The sequence below is a fragment of the Odocoileus virginianus genome, chromosome 8, assembly GCF_023699985.2.
Source record: "Odocoileus virginianus isolate 20LAN1187 ecotype Illinois chromosome 8, Ovbor_1.2, whole genome shotgun sequence".
NCBI classification, from domain to species: Eukaryota; Metazoa; Chordata; class Mammalia; order Artiodactyla; family Cervidae; genus Odocoileus; species Odocoileus virginianus.
Window position 1 is genome coordinate 71,251,417 of NC_069681.1, and position 25,676 is coordinate 71,277,092.

Below are 25,676 nucleotides of genomic sequence, written 5' to 3' on the forward strand. Positions count from 1 at the left end.
GATATTTTGACCAGAATAAATAGTTATCAGAGTTGAATAACTAATAGACATAAATTACTTTCTTCAACTAGAGAAAAGATTTTCTTAAACTTCAACAACTTTCAGAATACCAAGTCATACATAGTATATTCTCTTACTGTAAGTGTATAGAAATAAGAAATCCATAACAAAAAAAGAACTGAGAAATCACATATGTTTGGAAACTAAAAAAGAAAATTTGAATACGTAAAGAAACTGTAAGAGAAATTTCAAAATCAAATAAATGATACAGCTGAGACACAGCTAGTGCATAGTACCTTTTGTTTTTCTTTTTTCCAGAAAACAGGGCAGATTGAAAACAAGTTTGCAATTGTGTTTTCACTCAAACCATTGGCAAGACTGTTGAGGTGGACCAACCGAAGAATGAGGGCGTTTGTAGACACTTAGGGAAACTCATATTTTACAGAACGGCTAATCGGCCTCAGCAAGGCCCTACGAAAGAAGTTAACAAAAGACAAAATGGGAATAGGCCCCAGGAGGGTTCAAAGCAGTGGAGGCTGATTGGTGACAAATGCCCCAGGGGGCAGGGACCCTGGCAGAGGCTGTGTTGTGTTTCTGTGTCCACATCACGAACCGTAGCCGTGATCCCTCCCACATAGCTCGGACCACTGGCCTGCAGTCCTAAGCAGCATTTTTGATGTTTGTACTTATTTGATAAGTAACTGGATCCCAAAAGATGTTGACAGACCCACAAGGTTGCAATCATTTCATGCCACTAGTTTCCAATGAGATGGTTGGATGGCATCACTGACTCGATGGACATGAGTTTGAGCAAACTCCGGGAGATGGTGATGGACAGGGAAGCCTGGCATGCTGCAGTCCATGGGGTCGCGAAGAGTCAGACACAACTGAGCGACTGAACAACAACAGCTACCCTCACATCATTCGTTCAAGGCGCTTGCCAGGTACTGAGCACTTCTGGGAGCTGATGCTGGAAAAAACATTTGAACGTCCAAAATCAAATATCTACTAGATGAAGCAGCTGGATGCCTGGAGATTGTCTCTGGGGCCATGAACATCCTGCCTCCCACCAAACATTTTTGTCCTGTGGAGAATGAGCCAGGGCTCACTCTGTGTCCTAGAAATGCTCCCTGGCTTGCAGGTTTGGTCTCACCATTGTCTCTCACGTGGTGAATGTGATTTTGCCACTCACATGTGTTTCTGTGTGTGTGTGTATAAAATGAGGAGTTGGCCAGAAATGGAGATGGGCTTGTATAGGTGGGCCACTTCTGTTAGTGTGAATGTTTATTTATCCTTCTGGCCTCACCCTGGGTTACTGAGACGTGATGTGAAGACAGACAATGTCTCAGGTTTACTGTAACATGAGGAAGGTCATTGTAACCTCAGTAAATACTCCAGAAGATGATGACTTTCCAGGCTTACGTTCTGTGACAACACAGAATCAGCCAAAGTTATTTGACCACATTTGTGATTAACTATGGTGTCTCACATGGTAAAGAATCTGCCTGCAATGCAGGAGAACTGGGTTCAAACCCTGGTTTGGGAAGATCCCCTGGAGTAGGAAATGGCCACCCACTCCAGTATTCTTGTCTGGAGAATTCCATGGACAGAGGAGCCTGGCGGTCTACAGTCCATGGGTTCACTGAGAGTCGGACACGACTGAAGCAACTTGGCACACGTGCACTCAGAAAAAGGAAAGAATTAGAATATCTACATTATGATGGAATTTCATGCAGTCAAGTAGATGCCCAAGTGATGTTTCCATTTTCCCAACATAAAATGGCCCTGAAGAGTAATTTCACTGGGTCATACAGCTCTTCTTTGTTTTTAAGCAAACATGGTTTCTTTCCCAGTAGATGAGAGAGGACATTCATCAGATGCAGGTTATGTGAGGTGAGTAACTAGGGGAGGTGAGCCCACGAGAAGGCTAAGGATGTGCCCAGTGAATGGAGTTTAGAGCCCAGGTCCCGCTGGCACTGCGCTTATCTAGTGAGTGATAGCAGAGGGCAGAGGGGATCATCTCCTTCAGGACTGAACAACTGCATTCTCATCGTTCTCCTCGGATCACTGGGGTTCTCTTTATTTTCTGCCTCCTCCATTTGATACTTGTTTCTAGTTTTCAAGGAAGTTTTCCCCACCCCACCAAGGTGGTGGTTAGTGTACAAAGAAATCCCTGTCTGGCAAATGTGCCTATTTTTCACGTGATCATTGTCATAGAAACTGTTAGTTACCACGTTAAAGGTACTCCTGTTCAGATACTTGGAATATCATAACAGGGACCCTCATCATTATTAAACCCAGGACTTTGGATTCTTATCCCAAATGAAATGTTAGGTCAAGTGACTGAAAGTAAGAGCTCCCACTGGAGTCTTTAGTGACTATTAGGGAAATAACACACAGCAAAAAGAAAAAAGCACTCCACAAACCCATAACTATGGAAGAAAACTCCAGCTCCCATCCTGCATTGGTGTTTATATGGAGTATGAAATGTTTATACATACTTGCAAAAATCCAGTTTCACCTCTAAGACTGGCTAATACCCACCTGTCTGTGAGGTTGGGGGGGAAGGAGTTTGGCTTTAATGGCATCTGGTTACTCTAACGTTCAATCATTGGGTCTTTATTTATTTTGTAAATATACACACACACACGTCGTCATCATCACTATCATCATCATTTCTCTGGTACTTGTCTCCTCGTGGCATGAGAATAATAAATTGAAACTTTTATAGTATTATCTAATACTTAATCCGGGATCTGAAAGCATTTCTAGCTAGTTTTTTTCCATGAAAGCATTTTTTAAAAAAGAGAAATTAAATTGTTAAAAAAAATCTACAGCTTTTGCAGCTGCATCAATTGCTTTTTTGCGATATGAATGCTGAATTCATTTAAACCTCCTAGAAAAATAGACCTTATATGGGCAACACTAACATCTCATCAATATTGTAAAAGCCTGTTAAAATTCATATTGTTTCAAGGAGGGTAGTATACTCATTTGACGTCATGTGCAGGTGGGAAAGCTAATTTTATGGGATTTTTAAAAAACTTTCCTGTCTCAGATATATGTTGAAATTTGGAAGTATTCTCTTACATGAGCTCCACATCTAGTATTTTTCAATTATTTTCTTTATTATGATATTTTTTCTCACGTAATTTATTGTGTGGCACCAACTTGACCACTTTGAGCATAGGAATAAGACCTGCCATCCTGTCACATGACTCGTCAGTCTACGTTACCTGCTTCCGAGTGTTCTTTGTCCCAAGGATGTGAGAGTCTTGGAGACCACACTCTGGGGCCCGAGCACACGGACACAGAAGCCGAATTTGTCATTTTTTTTTCCTTTTCATTTATTTTTATTAGTTGGTGGCTAATTACTTCACAAGATTTCAGTGGGTTTTGTCATACATTGACATGAATCAGCCATGGAGTTACATGTATTCTCCATCCTGATCCCCCCTCCCACCTCCCTCTCCACCCGATCCCTCTGGGTCTTCCCAGTGCACCAGGCCCGAGCACTTGTCTCATGCATCCCACCTGGGCTGGTGATCTGTTTCACTATAGATAATATACATGCTGTTCTTTCGAAACATCCCACCCTCGCCTTTTCCCACAGCGTCCAAAAGTCTGTTCTGTACATCTGTGTCTATTTTTCTGTTGAATTTGTCATTTTTGTCACTAACATGACTTAGTATCGCGACCTCTGTAAAGGTGTGGCCTTGCCAGACAGTAAACATGTAAAAAGAATACAGCTTCCTCCTGGCAGTAAAAGAGATTAGTGGAAGGAAGTTAGCTGTGACTAGATGGGGCCAGAGCCTGAAATCAAAGGGTTTGTTTGGAAGGGTCTATTAATAATCTCCTGTCTTCATTATAAAGAGGGCTCAGCGTGTGGGGTTTCAGTTCTGGTAAAATCATTTGTGAAAATGTATGATTCCTGATTCCATGCACAAGACCTCCTCTGTGGAAGACTCCCCAGGGAGGTGATCGGATTCCCAACTGCTGGAGAACTGTAATTAAACAATTGAATAAAATTTGCGTTTGGAAATTCATGGCTTGAGCGTAGGGTCAACTTGTTATTGTTGAGGTAATCTACATGTTTTTGGTGTTCAAAGTATATGCACTACTTAGAGAACTTGATAATCTGAGAGCTTATATTATGATTAAAAATGTCCACAGTGTGATGCATGATTTTAGACCTGAGCTATTGAAATATGGCAGAGAATTTGACTCAGCTCTCAAGTACTGGTTGTAAATACAAGGTGTGAAAGTTGACTTGAAAGCTTATGGAAAGTTGTTTTTTTGCAGTCTGATTTTAATTATTTGACTATTAGCGTAAGTTCTGTGACAACATAGAGGGGTGGGGTGGGGTGGGGTGGGGGGGTGGGAGGGAGGTTCAAGAGGGAGGGGACCTATGTATACCTATGGCTGATTCATGTTCATGTATGGCAGGAACCAACACAATGTGGTAAAGAAATTGTCCTCCAATTAAAAATAAATAAATAAAAATCTGGTAACTACAACCATGTTCTCAGGATGCTCACAGGGACACTTTCAATGCAGAGACAGACGTCCTGCCCAGAGAGGTGCCCTCTCCCCCTCCTGGGCCTGCTGTCCCTGCACCAGGCAGGGAACAGCCCGTCCGGTCTCCCCCTCCCTGCCTCCCTGAAGCTGCCTCTCCTGGGCTACCTCTGTGCTGTGTCCCCGTCCTCTACATCTCTCCCCATCTCTCGTGTGACCCAGGAGTCTCCTGAGTATTCATCCCTATTTCTACCCCCACCACCTCCCACGGCTGATGTGCTGTTCGTGTCCTTTCCACGAGGCCCTCTGAGTCTAACAGCCTCTGTGGTGTTCTAGAGCCTCCTCCTAGAACTAAGGGGACTTGACTGTCGAACTCAGGAGCAGAGACTACCCCTTGTGAAGCCGTGATGAGCAGGTGGCTCCCGGAGGAGCTGATCTCCAGGCTCCGTCTGGGCCTCCAGAGGCAGGATGTTTAGGAAAGTTCTGGAGGATTCTCACATGCCAACTGCTGGGCTGCAGGGAGGTGATTAGAATCCGGAAACAGTTTACAAGCACTAGCTCTTGTAAACGAGCCCTCAGAAGCCTGGTTAGCCTGTGGGTAATGAGAAGAGAGAGGATGACAGCAGACCCTTCCCAGTGGTGGTACAGACCCTGCCCCTCCACCCCCGCCCCTCGTTCAGCTCTGGGGCCTGGGAGTACTGACTGGGAGCAATGGAAGCCCTGGTTTCTGGGACCTCAGTGGAGGGAACAATCCTTGTTTGGCCCCTGAGAAGGGAAAGTGTCTGGAGAACTGACAAGGAGCCCAAGTTAAGGGCCGGAAACAGGGCATCCGGGACAGAGCGTGGCCCAGAGAGATCTGGGCACCTGTGTGTCACCAGGGCTCTCCAAGGTGGCGTGGATGCCGGGGGCCTCCGTGAGACGGGGAGAGACTGAGCAGGAGGTGGGCCCTAACTCTCAGGAGGCGTGTGGGGTTGGTGGTGGGATCAGCAGATCCTCTGCGTGAACGTGTGACCTAGAGGGAGGGACCACTGTGGGTCCATCACTGCGAGGACACCGCCTGGGCCCTTGGACTCGGCTGGAGCTTAGTCCCTGCCAAATGGAAGTTCACTAACCGTGCAGAGAGGGGAAGTGTGGTCAGATTCCTGAGGGAAACGTAAAACCTGCGAAAGAGATACTTAAGAACACTTCACTGTCTAAATCTGAAAACAAGATTTCCTAAAAAAAAGAGCTGATGGGCTAGATAAAGATGAGGCGGTCACTGGGGAGACTCAACTTTAAGGATCACAATTTGAAGTAATATTTGGTAATTCTAAAGTAAGATAGGACAACAACGAAAGGAACTAGGAAAAGATAAAATCAGAAAATCACCTGAAGGAATTAGGAACAAAATAAACTCAAGAAACCAGGAAGTGAGGTGAAGTTGCTCAGTCATGTCCGAATCTTTGAGACCCCGTGGACTGTAGCCCCCCAGGCTCCTCCGTCCATAGGATTCTCCAGGCAAGAGTACTCATGTGGGTTGCCATTTCCTTCTCCAGGGCATCTTCCCGACCAGAGAGAATGACTAATGATCAAAGCTGAATTTAATGAAACAAAAATTCACACACACAAAAATTCAGAAAGGATAGTTTAAACCAAAATCTTAAAAAAAAATATTGCTAAAATAGAAATTCACAAGGGTTCTGATTCATGAAAAATAAAAATACATAAATGGACACACTTTGACAGACCATTCATTACATGGACTCAGCTTGAAAAAACAAATTATAAAGGGAGAAATAAAATGGACTTCCTACAGGGTAGGAGGTGCTGGCCAAGGAGTTTATTTAAAATGGGAGAGACAAGAATTTTACTACTGATGAGCAGATCTCTTAAAGACTCTTCTAGCTTATAATGTGATGATTTGCTGGCAAGAACTAAACTTTAAAAGTATCTTTAAACTTGAAATACAAGAGAGTCAATCTGTTTGTTTACCGTGGTGACATTCAGTATAATAGTTATTGGTGAGCTGCACATTCAAGGTGGCAACTATAGCCTGGGCAATCAGTAACCTAAGGTCATTAATGTCACCACAATCCACAGTTTAATATTGAATAATTTCCTTTCAGTGTATATTTACATTTGAAAATATTGCTCAGCTGGCAGAGAAGACTAATACCAGTCAAGACGGAGCTAGAAAGCAGAAAACTAATGTGTTTAGTAATATGCGAGGGGATTAAATACAGACTCTCTGATTTTAAACAATAGTAACAGCAACATAACCTGGAACTAGATAAACTGTATTATGTCAGAGGTCAAAAAAGCAATAGTTGCTATTACTATATACAATGCTTTTTCTATATTTGGTACTATTCTGTATGTGATACTTTTTCATCTACAATGAAATGTGACCTTTGAAAATACTTGGAGGAAAATAACAATGACTTTGTGTAAAAACTGGAAAATGGAACTTAAGGAAAGAGATAAAAAGTCTTGATTCGACTCCTTTCCATAACTTTAACACCTTTTTCATAAGACACTTAGATGAAATCACCATCTAAAAGAAAATGAAAAAAAGAACAGTATAAAAAATGTTTTAAAGAAACATAAGGACTTCTCTGCTGGTGCACTGGATAAGAACTCACCTGTCAATGCAGGGGATGTAGGTTCAATCCCCAGTCCAGGAAGATTCCACGTGCTGTGGAGCAACTAGGGGGGTTAAATCACTGAGCCCATGTGGGGCAACTACTGGAGCCCACACACCCTAGAGCCCGTGCTCCACAACAAGAGACACCACCTTGATGAGATGCCTGCGCACTGCGATGAAGAGTTAACTCTGCATGTCATAAGCAGAGAAAGTCCTAACAAAGCATCGAAGACCAGTGCAGCCAAAACCAAATAATTAATTAATTAAAAAAACAAAAGAAAGAAACATGAGATACAAATAGGAATAAAGTAGTTCACCCATGTAAGCATTTTGACATCCTCTGTCTCATATGATCTTAAAAACCCTGAAAAGCATTGTTATACACATGGGTTAATTATAAAGTATATCATACCCCATGTGTTTTTTAATTTAAATTTATTTTGAATTGGAGGATAACTGGTTTACAATATTGTGTTGATTTCTGCCATATCTCAACATGAATCAGCCATAGATATATATATCTATGGGCTTCGCAGGTGGCTCAGTGGTAAAGAATCTGCCTACAATGCACAAGATACAGGATTGATCTCTGGGTTGGGAAGATCCTCTGAAGGAGGACATGACAGCCCACTCCAGTGTTCTTGCCTGGAGAATCCCATGGACAGAGGAGCCTGGTGGGCTACATCGGATTACAAAGAGTCGGACACGATTTATTGACTGAGCATATAGACATATGCCCCTTCTCTCTTGAACCTTCCCCCCACCTCCCACTCCGTCCCACTGCTCTAGATTGTCACAGAGCATCTGATTTGAGCTCCCTGCATCATACAGCAAATTCTATCTAATTTTACATATGGTAATGTATATGTTTCCAAGCTACTCTCTCAATTCATACATGTCGATATGTCAAAATCCAAAGTGTTAATGCACAGAATTCCTATAAACCTGAAATCACTCCTGAGTTTTCTTAACTCCCTTCTGGAGTTAAGGGAGAGAGAGTGAGTGAGTGAAGTTCGCTCGGTTGTGTTCGACTCTTTGCTACCCCGTGGACTATACAGCCCATGGAATTATCCAGGCCAGAATACTGGAGTGGGTAGCCTTTCCCTTCTCCAGGGGATCCTCCCAACCCAGGGATCGAACCCAGGTCTCCTGCATTACAGGCAGATTCTTTACCAGTTGAGCCACAAGGGAAGCCCAGAGGGAGGAATTTTTAACTGGGAGACGACGATTTTCAGCTTAGACACTAATTTTCTAGCTATTGCAACTGGTTTTCATTCTCACTTTGAACACACAGGGCAAGAGAGCCTCAGCACCGACAGACGTGTGGAACTAAGAGAGCTGGTTCTCTGAGAATTAGTTGGTTCCATGTCTGTTTCTCTTTTGAGAGGTGAATGTGGTTTCTTGAAGACTCCCATGTGCTGTGGGCTTTTGGCTTGGGTTGCTGTCCTCTTCAAAACCCCCCTCTCTCTCTCTGACCCTCCGTTTCTCACCATGTCTCTGTCTCCCCCTTTCCACACGTGGCATCCGGTCTGGTGGCCCCGCTGCCCCACAGCCCCAGCAAGACTCGGCCCAGGAATGTGTGCAGCTGTGGCCAGCAGGCAGGGATTCCGCAGTTGCTCCGAGTGCGATCCGATGAACACAGGAAACATTCCAGTGGGAAACTAATACTGCTTCAGGGAGAACTCACCGGGGAGGCAAAACAGGTGAGACCGGATTGTCTTATTAAGCAGAAACCAGGGGACTGTTCTGCCTTATCTTCAGACATTTGCTTCTGAACACACTGTGGTGGACTTTCCTCCTTCTCTGATGTGACTAGGGGTGTCTTTTCATCTCACGTGCACTCTGAGGTGCCAAAAGGTCACTGAGGGCATTTGTGATGTGTTTGCTTCCACGTTCTGGGCTCAGCACAGAACACCTCAGCTTGGGGAGAGTTGGAGGTCACTCCACCCCCGACCCCCTAAAGAATGAGATGATGCCAATTACTGCAACAGGGATGGACCTAGAGATTATCCTACTAAGTGAAGCATGTGAAACAGGAAAATAGCATCTGAGGTTGCTTATATGTAGAATCTAAAAAAAATGTTGTATGATACAAATGAGCTTAGATACAAAACAGAAATAGACTCATAGACATAGAAAGCAAACTTACGGTTACCAAAGGGAAAGGGGAAGGGAGGGATAAATTAGGAGTGGGGTTAACAGATACGTGAGTGCTAAGTCGCTTCAGTCGTGTCCAGCTCTTTGCCACCCTATGGACCGTAGCCCGCCAGGCTCCTCTGTCCATGAGTTTATCCAGGCAAGAATACTGGAGTGGGCTGCCATTTCCTCCTCCAGGGAGTCTTCCTGACCCAGGGATCAAACACATGTCTGCTGCATTGCAGGTAGATTCTTTATCATCTGAACCACCAGGGAAGCCCTGTCCGCAAAATATGTGCCCCCAACTAAATCATTTTGCCATACACCTGAAACTAATGCAACACTGTAAGCCAACTACACTCCAATACATAAAATGAGCTCAAGGCCTCCTCCCAGAACCTCTATAAAGCAGAGGTGAGTTGCAGCGGGTCTCAGGGTGGGTAGGGAGGGGAAGCATCCGTGCTCTCCTGTGACCCCCACCCCGCCCCCGTCCCGAGTCTGAGTGTTCTTTCTTGTCTTTGTATCCTCTCTTTGCCCTCTTTTTCCTCTCATAGGTCAGAGTGTAGCCCCTCTGTGGGCCCCCGGGCTCCTTCCCCAAAGCACTTGTGCTACGTTTGTGTATGTATTGCTTTTAGAAATCAGCAGAAGAGTCTGATGCATGTTGAATGTGACTGAAAAGAAGATATGAAAACTGTGCTCCAAGAAGAACAAGGCTTTTTATTTGGTCAGAGGATCTGTGGTTTTCCTGAGCCGGATAAGAGCAGTGTTTCCGGAGTAGTTTCACAGAGGCAGGTCACACCCAGAGCCGGGATCCGGAGCGGAGGGGAGCAGGTGTTGGGGGCACTGAATCATCCCATCCACTCTGCCCTGGACCCAGGAGAGCGGCCGACTTGGTGCTCTAAGGCTACTCAGAGCCGTGAGGTTGGGCTGGGGGACTTCCTGGTGGAGAGGTCCACACAGGTGGAGAGCTGGCTGGGACTGGCCTCACAGGTGCCCTGATAGCTCTGGAGTTGAGTCGGGTACAGGGAGGCGAGGGTCTCAGAACAAATCCTCACAAACAGCCACCAGTCTCGATGACTAAGCGATTTTACTTCGCTCCTGTCTTGTATTCCTGTTACAGGTGACCTTGTTGTTTGGCTTATTTCAGTGTTTTTTTGTCACAGGGACATGGAGGTATTTCAGATTTATTTTTGAACCTGCATCACATTGCCATGTGGGTATCTCCTGATGGTGTATCATGGTTATCACACTTATGTTACATGGTGTTTTCAGAGATCATGATAACATAATGCTGCTGCTGCTGCTAAGTCGTTGCAGTCGTGTCAGACTCTTAGCGACCCCATGGACTGCAGCCTACCAGGCTCCTCCGTCCATGGGATTTTCCAGGCAAGAGTACTGGAGTGGGTTGCCATTGCCTTCTCCAGGAAACATAATAGCACATTGTTTTTTTAAATCATGATAAACATGTTGCTTCACGGCAATTTCCTGACAGATTTTAAGGTGAAATGGACAATGGATTGAAAAGACAAAGTAATCTCAATATCTTCTTCCCCAGAACCCCCACTAGCTTCATGGAAAAGCTCTGTCCCAGGGATCGAACGCACAACTCTTATGTCTCCTGCATTGGCAGGTAGGGTCTTTATCACTAGTGCCATGTGGGAAGCCCTCTCTGATCACAGAATTACACAGATGACCAACAACCTTGGCACTTAGGGTTGGTTCTGGCTGGAGGGGCTGGCAGGAATTAGTAGTGGGAATAAACTGTGCAATGGTGGCCAGCAGACCACACCGACCTTTTATGTGAGGCTGCTGTTTGCCCTGTGGCAGTCCACTTGAGGAGGATGGGGCTGACTTCTGCTGGCCTCAGAGGTCTGTGGCACATTCACTGTAGTTTGTGGAAAAAAAAAGTGTGTGTCACTGCACAGATCCTTTCGGATTTTGTGAACGCTGCTAAACTACGTCATTTACTCAGGGAAAAAAAAAAAGACCATTCAGTAACTAATGATATTTAACAAAGCCTTTTATTTGTAGAATACATTACCAAGTCCTTCAAGAGCCTCTAAAATTACAGAGACAACTTGTGGTTCCTGAAAGCCGGGCAAGCTAGGTTTAGTATTTAAGGCAAAGACACTAGAGATAAGCAAAACAGGTTAATAATCCAGTTTATGTATTTAGATTGTTTTCAAAAGCAAATATGACTTGTTTTCTGTTGACAAACTAAGGCCATCCTGTGAGACAACAATAGGGTAATGACAGGGTCTGGAATAGTGCAATACGCGGATTTGGGAGAATTAGGCATTTTTAGCCTGAGGAAGAAAGTACATAATGGCGATGAGATGGCTGTCTTTAAACATCTGAGAAGCTGTCAGGTGGGAAAACTCCAAAGGGCACAAGCATGATGGAAGTTTCAAGAAGGCAGATTTGGGTTGAAAGAAATATCTAACAGTTTGAGTTACACGTAAACAAGTGATGAACTCAAAAATACTGTAGGGTGGGTTCAGGGAGGAATTTCTACACCAATTCATCCATGGATTCTTGGATTAGGCCTTTCTTAAGGTACCATTCAACTCAACATTCTATGGGTCTTGGGTGTAAAAATTCCACTTTACACAAAGAGCTGATTTGTTGCCCACAGGTAGTGTCAACAGCAGATCCACAGCTGTGCCTACGTCCACATGTGAGCAGGGCTTAGAGGACCCTGAGACTGGTCTCTGCTGACCGCTACCTTGTCCTTGGAGCTCTCCTCTCTAGCCTCTAACCGAGGGTCTTCCTGGTGGTAGACCTTCCTGGTCTTCTGGGCCCCAGAGCGTCACCCTTGTTGGTCCTTCTGCCTGGAATGTCTCCCTCCTGCTTTCCTGTACTAACTCCGTAATCTCAGTGCCAAAGTCTCTCTTTCTTGGGGAAGCTGTTCCTGGTCTGCATCCCCCCTGCCTACTTTGAAAAGCCTGCACAGCACCAGGTCCTGCCCATTCAGGGTTCTTCAGTCCATTTGGAGTCCTTTGCTCATGCCCGTTAGCCTCTCGGACTTGAGCTTTGTGAGTGTGGAGATAGGTCTCTGGCAGCCTCTCAGCACAGCTCCAAGCACAAAGTTTCTCACTGGAAATATTTGTTAGATGAAGGCTATCCTCATGCATTTTAAGATGCTCGTGTATATGGGTAGTAGGCTTATTTTTAAAATGTGAATAACTCAGGCACTGTGTGTGGTACCAGATTGTGTCTATGAGGGAGCTGTGGACATTTGGGAACTGGAAAGCTTTGGAAGATTTTAAGAGTTCCATAGCTACTGTATCTTTACTGGCAGGATTTCTTTCCCACGGAGATGGCTTTGGGCCCATGGGTCACCTCAGCTCTCCACCAACAGGATTGCAAAACATGATTGGAGTTGCCTGATTTGAGAGCAGAGTGAGGCCAGAAGGGAAAGACATGCCCACAGGGAGGAAAGGAAGGATTCTAAGTGGTTTTCCCTGAGATCTTGGGAGTTTGGGGACTGGGCTGAGAAGAGGAAATCCTGGTTCCTAGGAGCTGTGTGACTCCGTGAGAACTTTTTTCTCCTCCCTCCCGGTCCATCCTGTTCCAGGCAAGTGCAGGCTCAGGGTGGGCGTGGCACAGGTGGAACCCTGTTTCCAGGTGGGCATGGCACAGATGGAACCCTGGCCCCAGGTGGGCATGGTGCTGGTGGAACTGTGACCCAGTCTTCGGAGGGATGCTCCCCAGGCTGCCCACTGACAGCGCTAAGACCTTACTTTATCCAGGGAAGAGGGGGTGATGATAGTTGCGACCCCTTTGTAGCAACTGCCATTGTCCTGGGACTATCAGCCCAAATCGTGGCTTCTGTCTTGAAAATGAGAGATGGGACAGATGTGGAGCCACTGTGTGTGTGGAGGGGGGGCGGGGGGGTGTGTGGCTACTCACAGTGGGGGGTGGGCAGGGATGTGTTTTCAGGACTGAGGACATGTCTGTGGTGAGTCAGCCCCATGCTCCACTGGTCACAGTTGAGTCAACAACTGTTTCCTGAGAAGCTGAGAAGGACGCTGTGATGAGTAAGAACGGACCCCAGGGATCTTCTGGGGATTAAAGTAGCCTGGGTGCATGAGCCTTGGGGTCTAGTTTGGGGCAAGTGGAGTGGATGTGTGACCAGTTCCATCAGCGAGATTCTCAGGTCACTGAAGGTGCAGGTGTGTGTGTCTGAGTCACGCAGGGAGGGACACACTCTTGTGTTTTATTGTAAAACAGCAACTAGAGTATGACGGGGGATGGGGGAGCTTCCCAGAGCAGCAGTGGCGGGATCAGCAGGGGGTCACGGGGACTGGAGAACCATCATGGGAGTGGGTGCCCTGTGGCCAGTTGGGAGCTTGGCTAAGAGCCCCTTGGATCCTACAGTTTGAGGACCAGGGCAGTCAAGTCAGAGAAGAGGAAAGCATGAAAACTGACCAGTGAGAAGACTGTCAAAATAATCATCCTTGCAAGAACAAGAAAGGAACCTGCTCCTGGAAGGGCCGAGGCATTAGCCTCGTGATCCTGGCATCAGTGTGTGCAGACGTCCATACCCGGAGTGACTCAGCTGGGCGCTGAGTGGACCCTCTAGTCCCCAAGGGCTCCTTCCAGATGGCTGTCTGCGTTTGTGTGTATTGTTTTTTTGTGTGTATGTATTGCTGGATATGTGTGTTTATTTGTGTGTGTGCACGTGTATTTGTATGTGCATGTGTATTTGTGTGTGTGCGCGAGTGTGTGTATTTGTGTGTGTGTATGAGTGTGTGTGTATTTGTGTGTGTGTGCATTTGTATGTGTATGCTAGTGTGTGTGTGTGCGTGCGCAAGTGTGTCTGTGTATCTCTGTGCATGTGTATGCATGTGTATTTGTGTGTGTGTGTGCAGTGTGTGTGTGTGTGTGCATGTGTACTTGTGTGTGTGTGTGTTTCTGCAGGAACCCACAGCCCATGTGAACACAGGACCCTTATCTCCAGGACTGCTAAGCTGTCGCATCAGATAGTCCTAGATTTGAAAAGGAAGAGAAAAAGAAGCAAAATGTTCATATCTGACCAGCATGCAACCTGCAGGCTGAGAAGGAAAACAGACCACACAACTGGCTCCCCCTCCTCTCTCTTGCTGCAGAAAAAGCAAACGTCAGCTGTACTCAGAGTTGACAGGGCTGTGACCTCCACCAAGCCCGGGACAGCAGAGGCTCTGCGGCGTTGTCGTTCCGGCAAAGACAGAGGGAGGTGACTCAGGACGACTGCAGCAGTGCAGGGAAATCTGGTGCTAAATTTAGCCAGAATCCCCACGATGCAGCACTGGCTGCGTCTGTGACTAGGCACGGTCCGCCTGCATGGGCCCTTCTGGGCCTTCAAGGACACGGGCAGGGAGCCAGCTGGTGCTGCGAAGGCTCCAGTCTCTTGTCTCATCTTCTAAAACTCAGGCATGTTTTAGTGTTGTGAGATGCCAAAAGGACGCCCTTGCTCTTGGCTTTCCATTACCTGATTCAAACAGGAACGGCCTGTGAGAGAACCATCACGGCTGGAGAAGATGCTTTGAGAGTCTCCTGGACTGCAAGGAGACCAAACCAGTCAGTCCTAAAGGAAAGCAGCCCTGAATATTCAATGGAAGGACTGAAGCTGAAACTCCAATACTTGGGCCATCTGATGCAAGAAGTGACTCATTGGAAAAGGCCCTGAAGCTGGGAAAGATTGAAGGCAAGAGGAGAAGGGGGTGACAGAGGATAAGATGGTTGGATGGCATCACCGACTCAATGGACAAGAGTTTGAGCAAGCTCCGGGAGTGGCAAACAGTCAGACGTGACTGAGCAACTGAACAATAAAAGAGGACAGTCCCTCTCCTCTTGGGTGTCTTGGGCATCCAGACCAGGGACCTCCTGTTCCCCTGTAGCATGACTCACACTCACCACCGCCCTGCTGTGACCCCTCGCCAGCCCTTCAGGGAGAGTAAACTTTGGTGAAAAGAAAGGGGGAATTTTCCACAAAAGTGCAACTTTCTCCCAGATAGCACACTTGGGTGAAAAATGGCTTAAAGTTTGAGAGACTCAAGGAGGCAGGGAGGCCTGTGGAGGCGAAGACTGGTGAGGCCAGTGTGTTTTTCCGGACATGCCAGAAGTCTGTGGGGTTGTCTCACCGAAGCAAACCTGTTAAAGCAGAATTTTAGGATGACACCCAGGGTGTCCTTCACCTTTCAGGAAAGGGAGTTCAAAGGGGGAAGGGGTGGGGGGAGGGGGGATAAATTAGGAATTTGGAATTAGCAGATGCAAACCACTTTATATAAAATAAGTGACAAAGCCCTACTCTATAGCACAGGGAACTCTACTCAGTATTTTGTAATAACCTATGTGGGAAAAGAATCTGAATAAGAAGAGATACATGTACATGTATAAGTGAATCACTTTACTGCACACCTCCCTGAAACTAACACAACATTGTAAATCAACTGTGCTCCTATATAAAATGAAAATTAAATGCAAAAGAAAGTGGGCAAGAAACTAGAATCCTGACCTTTCCTGTGACCCTGAGTGTATGACCTCCCTCTCTTATATTTCATTTTCTCAGTGTTTATGTAAGTAGCAGCATGAATTTCCCACCTCCTCGATGGGTGCCCTGACAACCAGGAGGGTGAGAGCCTGGGTCTGTGCCCTCCGGCGTGGGGTGTGGATGGCGGCCACGCCCAAGGAGTACGAGGGGAGTTCTGAGGACACTGGGTGTCCCGACTCAGATGCCCAGACCCAGACGTAACCTGGGCCAAGGACTGAGCAGGGCTGAACCCCGGGACAGCTCCCCTGTTCTCACAGACGTGCGCTGGGCTCCGCCTCGCTCCCCACCCCCCAACCCAGCCACTGCTGGCCTGCTCCAGCTCCCCTTCTGCTGATTTCCACCCCGCCGCCTCCCCTCCCAGCACCCCCCTCCCCCCGCGTCTGCCTCCACCCTGGGCTCCTGGTGACCCACCCCCACCACAGCTTCAGCTCCCAGTCAGGAGTGTCAGCCCTCCGCCCTGGGCTGAGGTTGTCTGCTGGAGCCCCGAGGCCTCATACATACCGTGTCACCCCACCTCAGAGGCAGTGTTTCCTAAGTCAAACCTACTATTGGTCTCTTGTCAACAAGCTTCTCTGTGTGCAGCCCTGTGCTGGAGAGAAAAGGTGAGCCAGGGGCTAATGCACCCGCAGCTGTATCGTCCTTTCTAGAAGCAGGGCTGGGCAGAAGGCTAGGCGTCACTTCTAAGCCGGGTGAACTTAGACCAATAGCAGAGCTAACTTCTCAACATGTCAGTTTATTCATGACAGAAGGGGGGGCTTGACACTGCAGTCTTGAAGTGCTGTGGCAAGAATTAAATGGGAGAAGATGTGAGAGGCACCCAAATAAAGCTGGTATAAAGTTGAGCTCAGTGAATACTGGATATGGAAGACAGAGGGGGTGCTTCACTGACAGCCAGGGGCTTGGGGGTTAGCGAGGGGGAGCCAGGTAGGACTCAGGCGGCATCTCACGAAGCATCTCATGTGTTAAGCCAAAGGATCTCCACTTTATCCTGGAAGCTAAGGGAGCCATGGAAGGAATGTAAGCAGGAAAAGGACATGATTGGATCTGCATTTTAGAAAGAACATGTCGGTGACCGTGAAGTCGGAGTTGGAGAGGCGCCAGACTGGAGGCCACAAGACCAGCCTGGGGGACATCTCAGGAGAGCCAGATGAGCAGTGATGAGGCCGGGATTAAGGTAATAGCTTTGGGGTAGGGAGGACAGCTCGGATGTGTGCGTGTGTTAAGGACAGAGAATCTGTAGGACTTGGTAGGTAATTTGACATGAGGCTAAATGAGAAAGCAGGTCTGGGATGCCAGCCAAGTTTCTGCTATAGGTGAGTGTATGGAGGATAGCACCTTGAGATGAAATCCAGAAGACTGAAGGAGGAAGACATGTTAATGATGGGTCCAGGTCGAAATCTAGTGAAGTTTCTATTTGATTAATTTAATGGAAGTTGGGCTTTTCTTCTAGGGGTAAGACTCCAAGTCCAGGAGAGGCCGAGGGGCCCGGTCTGTGTAGGGGAAGAGTCAGTGTCAGGTGAGAAGAACCCAAGGCAGAGACCTGGGGATACGGCCGTTTAGGGATGGAAGAGGGCAAATCACTGCCGTGGTCTAGAGCACAGGCCACGGGGCTGAGACAAGAGTTGGGAACAGCCAGTGTCACAGAGGGTGGATGAAGGGGTGACTCAGGTTGTCGCAGACAGAGACACAGTCAGAGAAGAGGAAAGGGATCCTTGGGCTGGGAAGGATAGAGGCCGCTAGGGACCCTGGAGGGAGCAGTGGCCTTGGATCTACGGAGAACACAGATGTAATTGTGCAGAACATGGGGCGGGTTGGTCTCCAAAATATCCTATGGTGTTAAGAAGCCTTATTGTGAAAAAGAGAGAGGAGGAGAGAATGGAATTTAGAAAGGATTTGAATTAGAAGAAAATAGTTTTGTCTTTTTGGAGCCAATGGCTGAGAACACTGTGTGTGTGAGAGATGCTCTAGAAAGAAACCCAGTGGATGGGGAAAGGTGGGAGATGAGGGAGGATGAATCGTGGAGTGTGGAGGGGTGCAGAGGATGGCGACAGCAGGGGCCCTGACGGAAGGCGGAGGAGGGGCCAGGACGTCTGTGTGGATTCACTCTAATGCATGGAAGAATGCTCTTTCTTGATGTACGGTACTTGCCTCTGTTCCTCTGGCAAGTTCTTCCACTCAGAATATGGAGGAGGTGGGCTTGAGGATCACATAGCACTTTAAACAAATTTTGAGAGGAACGAGAAGAGGAAATGGCTAGTGTTTATGGGGTATTTACCATGTCCTCAGCCAAACTCTTAATTGCTTTAAATTTATTAACTCTCTTTAAAAAAAAAATTGTTTATTACCCTCGGCTGTGCTGGGTCTTGGTTGCTGCACACCGGACTTGCTTTGGCTGCAGAGACAGGGGGCTACTCTTTGTTGCGGTGAGTGGGCTTCCCACGGCAGTGCTCCTCTAGTCGTGAGCATGGGCTTCAGGCAGGTGGGTGTCAGTAGTTGCAGGGCATGGGCTCAGTAGTCGTGGCTTGTGGGCTTGGCCGCCTCGCGGCATGTGGGGTCGTCCCAGACCAGGGATCGAACTTATGTCCCCTATGCTGGCAGGTGGATTGCTCACCACTGAACACCAGGGATGTCCAGTTTGTTAACTCTCTTAATCCTCACAGTAATTCTCCAAGGCAGATACAGTAATCACCCACCCTTCTCTTACAGAAGAGGGAAGAGGTACAGAGCATTTTGCATACCTGGACAGGTACATTATAGAGGAGACTCGATTGGACTCAGCAGACTATCCTTCTGTGGAATCGTGTATAGACGAAGCACTAGCATTTACTTTATTCATTCAGTAAATGCTCATTGCCTTAGGAAGCACCACTATGAACAAAGCTAGTGGAGGTGATGGAATTCCAGTTGAGCTATTTCAAATCCTAAAAGATGATGCTGTGAATGTGCTGCACTCAATATGCCAGCAGATCTGGAAAATTCAGCAGTGGTCACAGGACTGGAAAAGGTCAGTTTTCATTCCAATCCCAAAGAAAGGCGCCAAAGAATATTCAAACTACTGCACAATTGCACTCATCTAACTCACTAGCAAAGTAATGCTCAAAATTCCCTAAGCCAGGCTCCAACAGTGTGTGAACCGTGAATTGTCAGATGTTCAAGCTGGATTTAGAAAAGGCAGAAGAACCAGAGATCAAATTGACAACATCCACTGGATCATCGAAAAAGCAAGAGAGTTCCAGAAAAATAGCTACTTCTGCTTTATTGACTATGCCAAAGCCTTTGACTGTGTGGATCACAACAAACTGTGGAAAATTCTTCGAGAGATGGGAATACCAGACCACCTGACCTGCCTCCTGAGAAATCTGTATGCAGGTCAAGAAGAAACAAGTTAGAACTGGACATGGAACAACAGACTGGTTCCAAATTGGGAAAGAAATATGTCAAGGCTGTATATTGTCACCCTGCTTATTTAACATATGCAGAGTACATCATGCAAAATGCCAGGCTGGATGAAGCACAAGCTGGAATCAAGATTCCCAGGAGAAATATCAATAATCTCAGATATGCAATTGATAGCACCCTTATGGTAGAAAGTGAAGAAGAACTTAAGAGCCTCTTGATGAAAGTGAAAGAGGAGAGAGAAAAAGTTGGCTTAAAATTCAACATTCAGAAAACTAAGATCATGTCATCTGATCCCATCACTTCATGGCGAATAGATGGGGAAACAATGAAAACAGTGAGAGACTTTATTTTTTTGGGCTCCAAGATCACTGCAGATGGTGACTGCAGCCATGAAATTAAAAGAAGCTTGCTCCTTGGAAGAAAAGCTATGAGCAACCTAGACAGCATACTAAAAACCAGAGACATTACTTTGCCAACAAAGGTCCGTCTAGTCAAAGCTACGGTTTTTCCAGTAGTCATGTATGGATGAGAGAGTTGGACTATAAAGAAAGCTGAGCACTAAAGAACTGATGCTTTTGAACTGTGGTGTTGGAGAAGATTCTTGAGAGTCCCTTGGACTGCAAGGAGATCCAACCAGTCCATCCTAAAGGAAATCAGTCCTGAATATTCATTGGAAGGACTGAAGCTGACACTGAAATTACAATACTTTTGCTACTTGATGGGAAGAACTGACTCATTCGAAAAGACCCTGATGCTGGGAAAGATTGAAGGCAGTAGGAGAAGGGGATGACAGAGGATGAGATGGTTGGATGGCATCACCGACTCGAGGGACATGAGTCTGAGTAAGCTCCGGGTGATAGTAAAGGACAGGGAAGCCTGGCATGCTGCAGTCCATGGGGTCACAGACTTAGTCACATGACTGAGTGACTGAACTGAACTGACTGAAATGCTTATTGAATGCTCTGTATGCTCCAAGCACTTGCTTGGGTCATGAAGGATGTGCTGACAAAACAGTAAAGATACTTATGTTCAGGTTTTAATGATGGAGAGATTGACAGGAAACAAAATAGAAAATACACTGTGTAGATTGTAGTTGGCAACGGGTGGCACAGAAGAAGGAAAACATAGAACAGGTGAAGGGGCTGGAGGTGGGCTGTGAACACAAGTTGAGGAGAACTCACTTGGGATGGGAACGGGTTAGCCTTGTAGACATCAGATAGAAGGGCATCCAAGTGTCTCAGGCATGACTGTGACCACAAGTATGAAAGTGTTATTTGTTCAGTCATGTCTGACTCTTTCGCAACCCCATGGACTGTAATCCACCAGACTCCTCTGTCCATGGAATTCTCCAGACAAGAATACTGGAGTGGGTTGCCATTTCCTTCTCCAGGGGATCTTCCCAATGCAGGGATCGAATCCGGGTTCTCCTGCATTGCAGGCAGATTGTTTATTATCTCAGCCACCAGGGAAGCCACCATCATATCCTTCTTATAAGTCACAGTATCACAGTGGCTCCTTTTCTGTGTGAGAGTGAATGCAGGCGCAGGTCACAGCTGGTGTCCACTCCTGCCTGAGCCCCACGGAGTCAGTTGCTTCCCACTCCGGAATCCACACTCCGCTTGTCTTCCTGACTTGCTGTTTTGTGGGTTTTAAGTTCTATGACCAATGCTGTGGGCCTCTGAGAACAGCTTTTAAAAACCCTCTTCTCTGTCATAGCCCACAAGCATCACCATTTAACCACAACCATCCTCATTTTCTCTCCCTCTCTAATGTGCAGTGCTCTGCTTACCATACGTGAGTATTCAGAAAAGTTTGTTGAAAGCAAACATACTAGTTTCAGACAGAGCATCTTCCAGGCCCGTCAGTAAAATGCTGGAATACGTCAGCAATATAACCCAACACTGATGGTGATAGGAAAGAATCCCATTTATTTCTGGTGACATTTTAAATTAGTAAGCTGGGGGCTTTTATTTGTGAGGCAGCTGTAGATTTCTGACCTTTCGACTCCTTGGGGCTGGGAGGGGCCTAGAGGTGGTCCTGGGACTTTATCAGGCGCCTGAGCCACCAGAGATATGGATGAGATGAGGGTGTCCCCTTGTAAACGCGCTGACACTGCACCAGGCTCTCCGGCTGCCTCGGGGACCTGTCTTGGATACCAGCGTTTCTGTTTTTTTTTTTAAACTTTTACTGGAGTGTAGTTGCTTTACAATGTCGTTTCTGCCGTCCAGCAAAGTGACTCAGCTCTCCGTATACGTATGTCCCCTCTTTTGTATATTTCCTCCGCGTTCAGGTCACCACGGAGCGCTGAGCAGAGTTCCCTGTCTGCATAGCAGGTTCTCATCAGCTCCCTGTCTTAGAGGTTTATCCGATCCCCACCTGTCCTCGGGGCTCTCAGGGCGGAGGAGGGAGACAGGAAGAAGGCGCCGTGTCAGCTGCTCCGTGAGGCCTCGGACAAGCAGCCCCACCTCAAGTCTGTGGATGAATCCGGGGAGAAAGAGCGGAAAAAGGAATCTTTCTTTTTTTTTTTAAAGCTCCTGTGTGAAAGTGTCAGTCTCTCAGTTGTGTCCGACTCTTTGCGACCTGACTTTCTGTAGCCCACCAGGCTCCTCTGTCCATGGGATTCTCCAGGCAAGGAGAATACTGGGGTGAGTTGCCATGCCCTCCTCTAGGGGGTCTTCCCGACCCAGGGATCTAACCCAAGTATCCTGTATCTCCTGCATTGGCAGGCAGTTTCTTTACCACTTAGCTACCTATGGTGCTTAGTCACTCAGTTGTGTCCAACTTTTGAGAGTCCATGGATTGTATTCCGCCAGGGATTCAGGGATTCTGTCCGTGGGATTCTCCAGGCAAGAATACTAGAGTGGGTAGCCGTTCCCTTCTCCAGTGGATCTTCCTGACCCAGGGACGGAGGCCATGTTTCTGTCATCTCAGGCACATTCTTTACTGTCTGAGCTACCACGGAAGCCCATGAAGTTCCTATGAAATCTTGACAAGAAAGAAGGGACAATTTAGGCCTCTTTCCTTCGCCTTGATGGACACTTTGGAGGGAGGTCTCTGATCACTCGGGTGCCGAACGAAGACGCCTGGTGTAGAACGCTAAGCCCGCGAGGCTCCTGGCCATGGGTCTGGAGTATCCCTTAACGACTGTGTGCGTGCTCCTTTCAGGTCTTGGGTTGTCACCGGGGACCGTTTCCAGCAGCCGTGAATGACACTATAAAAGCCCTTGCAAAGTGGGCATAGACCACCCCCTGGACCGTCATCTGCCCTCGGCTGGTTTGCTGGGAGCTTTGTCTGAGGTGTGGCCTGATCATGGTTGGTTTTTTTTTTTTTTCTTTACCCTTTTCTTGGGAAATCATCTGAACCTCGCTCAGTCTGGCTAGTCCCTCCTGGAAAAATCCCATTGCCTTTTCACCCTGGTTGAAAAGGCTGAGTCACCCCATTTTCTAATCCTGTTTGCTGCTGTTCTCACATCGAAGCCTCCAAGAGACAGAATTATTTTCAAAAATAACACAGTGACATAGGATTTTTTTGGGGGGGAGGGCTGATATTTTCACTGATGACTATTTCAGTATTCCCATGAGGTAAAGATAAAGGGATTGAAGTGTGACAGGGTGATCTTTCAGGACACACATTCGTCGGGGCTACAGCTGGAGGCAGAACTTCTCTGCTCCCAGCCCCCCAGCCGGGACTCCCGGGAGAGACCACAGAGGAGCCACATGCGTGTGTAGCCATGGCACCGCGGCCTCCGCGTTTAGTGGCTCCTGATGGTGAGGTGTGTCCTGTCCATGTCAGGTAGGAGGGGCTGGAGCCCTAGAGGTGAGGCGGTGCCGTCCAGGTGGTCCCGTGGTGAGGTGCAGATTCGTGATCCACATCAGTGTCTCCCGGCCAGAGCTGTTTTCCTGTGACCAGCTGTTTCCTTTGGCTGTTCAGGTAACGCCCTTGCAGAAGGGCCTGACTTTGGGGTCAGCTGGAGGTTGGTCAGTGTCCTATACTCATCATCTCTGGGCCAGGACATGAGGCAGTGTCCTGGGCAGGGAGAGCAGCTTACACGAGAATAAGGGGCACTTTCTCTGATTGGTTTGTTGGTGGGATGTCTTGCGTGCCCCATCCACAAACCCGTCCATGTTCTGCAGTTGCTCACACACCTTGGGGTCAGCACTCTGGCTGTCCTATCTGCCCCACCTGTAACATGGGGCTAGGACAGGGCCAGAGCATGGAGGAAGCATTCCTCCAAACTTTATAACACTGCAGTCACTGTGGGGAGGTGGAGGCTATTTTCGCTCAAAATACTGTTGTCTTCTTATGTCAGTGGGTAGAATTCAGTATGCAAATCTGAGATCATGTCCTTTTATAAAGAGGCTTCAGAACTCATTGAAAATGTCATCAGTTACCACCTTAGGGCTGACAAAAAGGGCTGTAATGTTTACTGAGCAGTTCAGGTATCAGGCAGCACGCCGTGGACTTTTTCTGGTCCTGGTACTGGCTGTTTCTGGCAAAACTCAACTCAGGGCCTTCAATGATACCTGAAAAGTCCATAAAACTGCAGAGATCTATAAAACAGTCAGCTTCACAACGTCAGATCTCCCAACTTGCCGCGTGCATGTCAACTTCTCCGCGTTTATTGAGAAATAAAACTCAACCAGCAGGCAGGAGTGTGAACTCTGTGGGCTTGTGGAGTTCTGAGCTCCCCGTGGGATGTGGACTCTCTGGTTCCTGGAATCCCCGGGAGAGGTCACCATGTATACTGGTCCTTCCTCTCAATCCAGGAGACACACACTGTGGAGCCCTTTGTTTGAGAGAGACACAGGAGTAAGCAGCGAGGGACCGATTCTACATCAAGAAAAGCCAGGGGGCTCAGTGATGCACTTGGCACACACCTGCATGAGACTGTAAACCCAAGAAAGTGAAAGCACTCAGTCGTGTCCAACTTTGTGACCCCATTGACTATACAGTACATGGCATTTTCCAGGCCAGAATATTGGAGTGGGTAGTCTTTCCCTCCTCCAGGGGATCTTCCCAACCTAGGAATCAAATCCAGGTCTTCCGCATTGCAGGGAGATTCTTTACTATCTGAGCCACTTCGGAAGCCCAAGAATACTGGAGTGGATAGCCTATCCCTTCTCCAGCAGATCTTCTTGACCCGGGAATCGAACTGGGGTCTCCTGCATTGCAGGCAGATTCTTGACCAATTGTGCTATCAGGGAAGCCCCGATAAACCCAAGGCCCTAATGGAAACACAGGGACATAGGGTGATGGGGGCTGAGCAAACCACCTCAGTGCCTTTATTACCTTGGTGGGGCTAAGGTTCCACTTTCATGTCAGCGTGTTCCATGAAGGCATCAGAGTAACACCCATGTCTCATTTCAGATCAAGACAAATTCCACTGCAACTTTCTTCTTTTCTTAATAGCTCCTCTGGAGTCTGTAGAAATCCTGGGTCAGCCATCCACTGCCAAAATACGTCAGTGCAGGGTCCAACTCACAGAGCTTAGACCCCAAAGGAGAAATAAATTCCTGGTGAGGCCACCCCTCCCGCCTGAACACTACCTGGTAGACAGCAGAGACCTTGGGTTCCACCCAGCTGTCGAAGGGAGGGGAAGAGACAGCACGCAGCTAGGAGGCATGGTCCACGGGGACCTTGAGCCTGCACGCAGAGACAAGAGGTGTGTGAGGATTGTCGTTCCTCCAGCAGCAGAGGGAAGCAGTCTGTGTGTGTGTGTGTGTGTGTGTGTGTGTGTGTGTGTGTGTGTGGAGGGGACAGGGAACTAGGGAAAATTGTGCAGAGAAAAAGAAAATGAGTGCTTATTTCCTTACAGGTATTCAGTCAAAAACAGCGTTGGAACAGCCAAGAACACAGCTGCTTGCTTTCTGTTTCCAGGAGCCAAAGCCAGGGTTCCAGACTGAGCAGGGTGGGGGTGGGGTGGGGCTCCGCCAGCACAGCGGGGCCAGAGGCCTGGGTGTGAGTGTGTGTCCACGAGTTCTAGCGGCCTCTCAGCTCGCCACTTCCTCCTCTGTGTTCGCAGCCAGCAGCCTGACCGCTGACCTTTGCGGGAGCAGGCCTGCCGAGATGGGGAATTTTTAGCAGCTCCCAGGCAGCTCTGGGCTGGGCAGCTGCTCTGTTTCCCCTGATGGCTTGGTTGGTTCTCTGGACGGTGGACACGTCCAGAAACCTCCAAGCTTCAGATTTGTTTTCCAGGAGGGTTCTTTTGAGAATATGGAGACCATATCGGCATGTTTATTTTATTTTATGTTTTCATTTTTCTAAAGAGCAATTTGATACATCTGTGTTTCTCTCTGGATAAAATCACATGAAATTATGTTATATTGCTTGACAGGCTGCGTTGTTACCTCATAGAGTGGAGTGTGTGTCGAGGAATGCTTTACACACAGTGCACAATCATGGAACACGCTGTAGTCTCTTAAAATATGGGCAAAAGCTGCCGTAAGCATCGAAGTCTCTGTTCTCCCG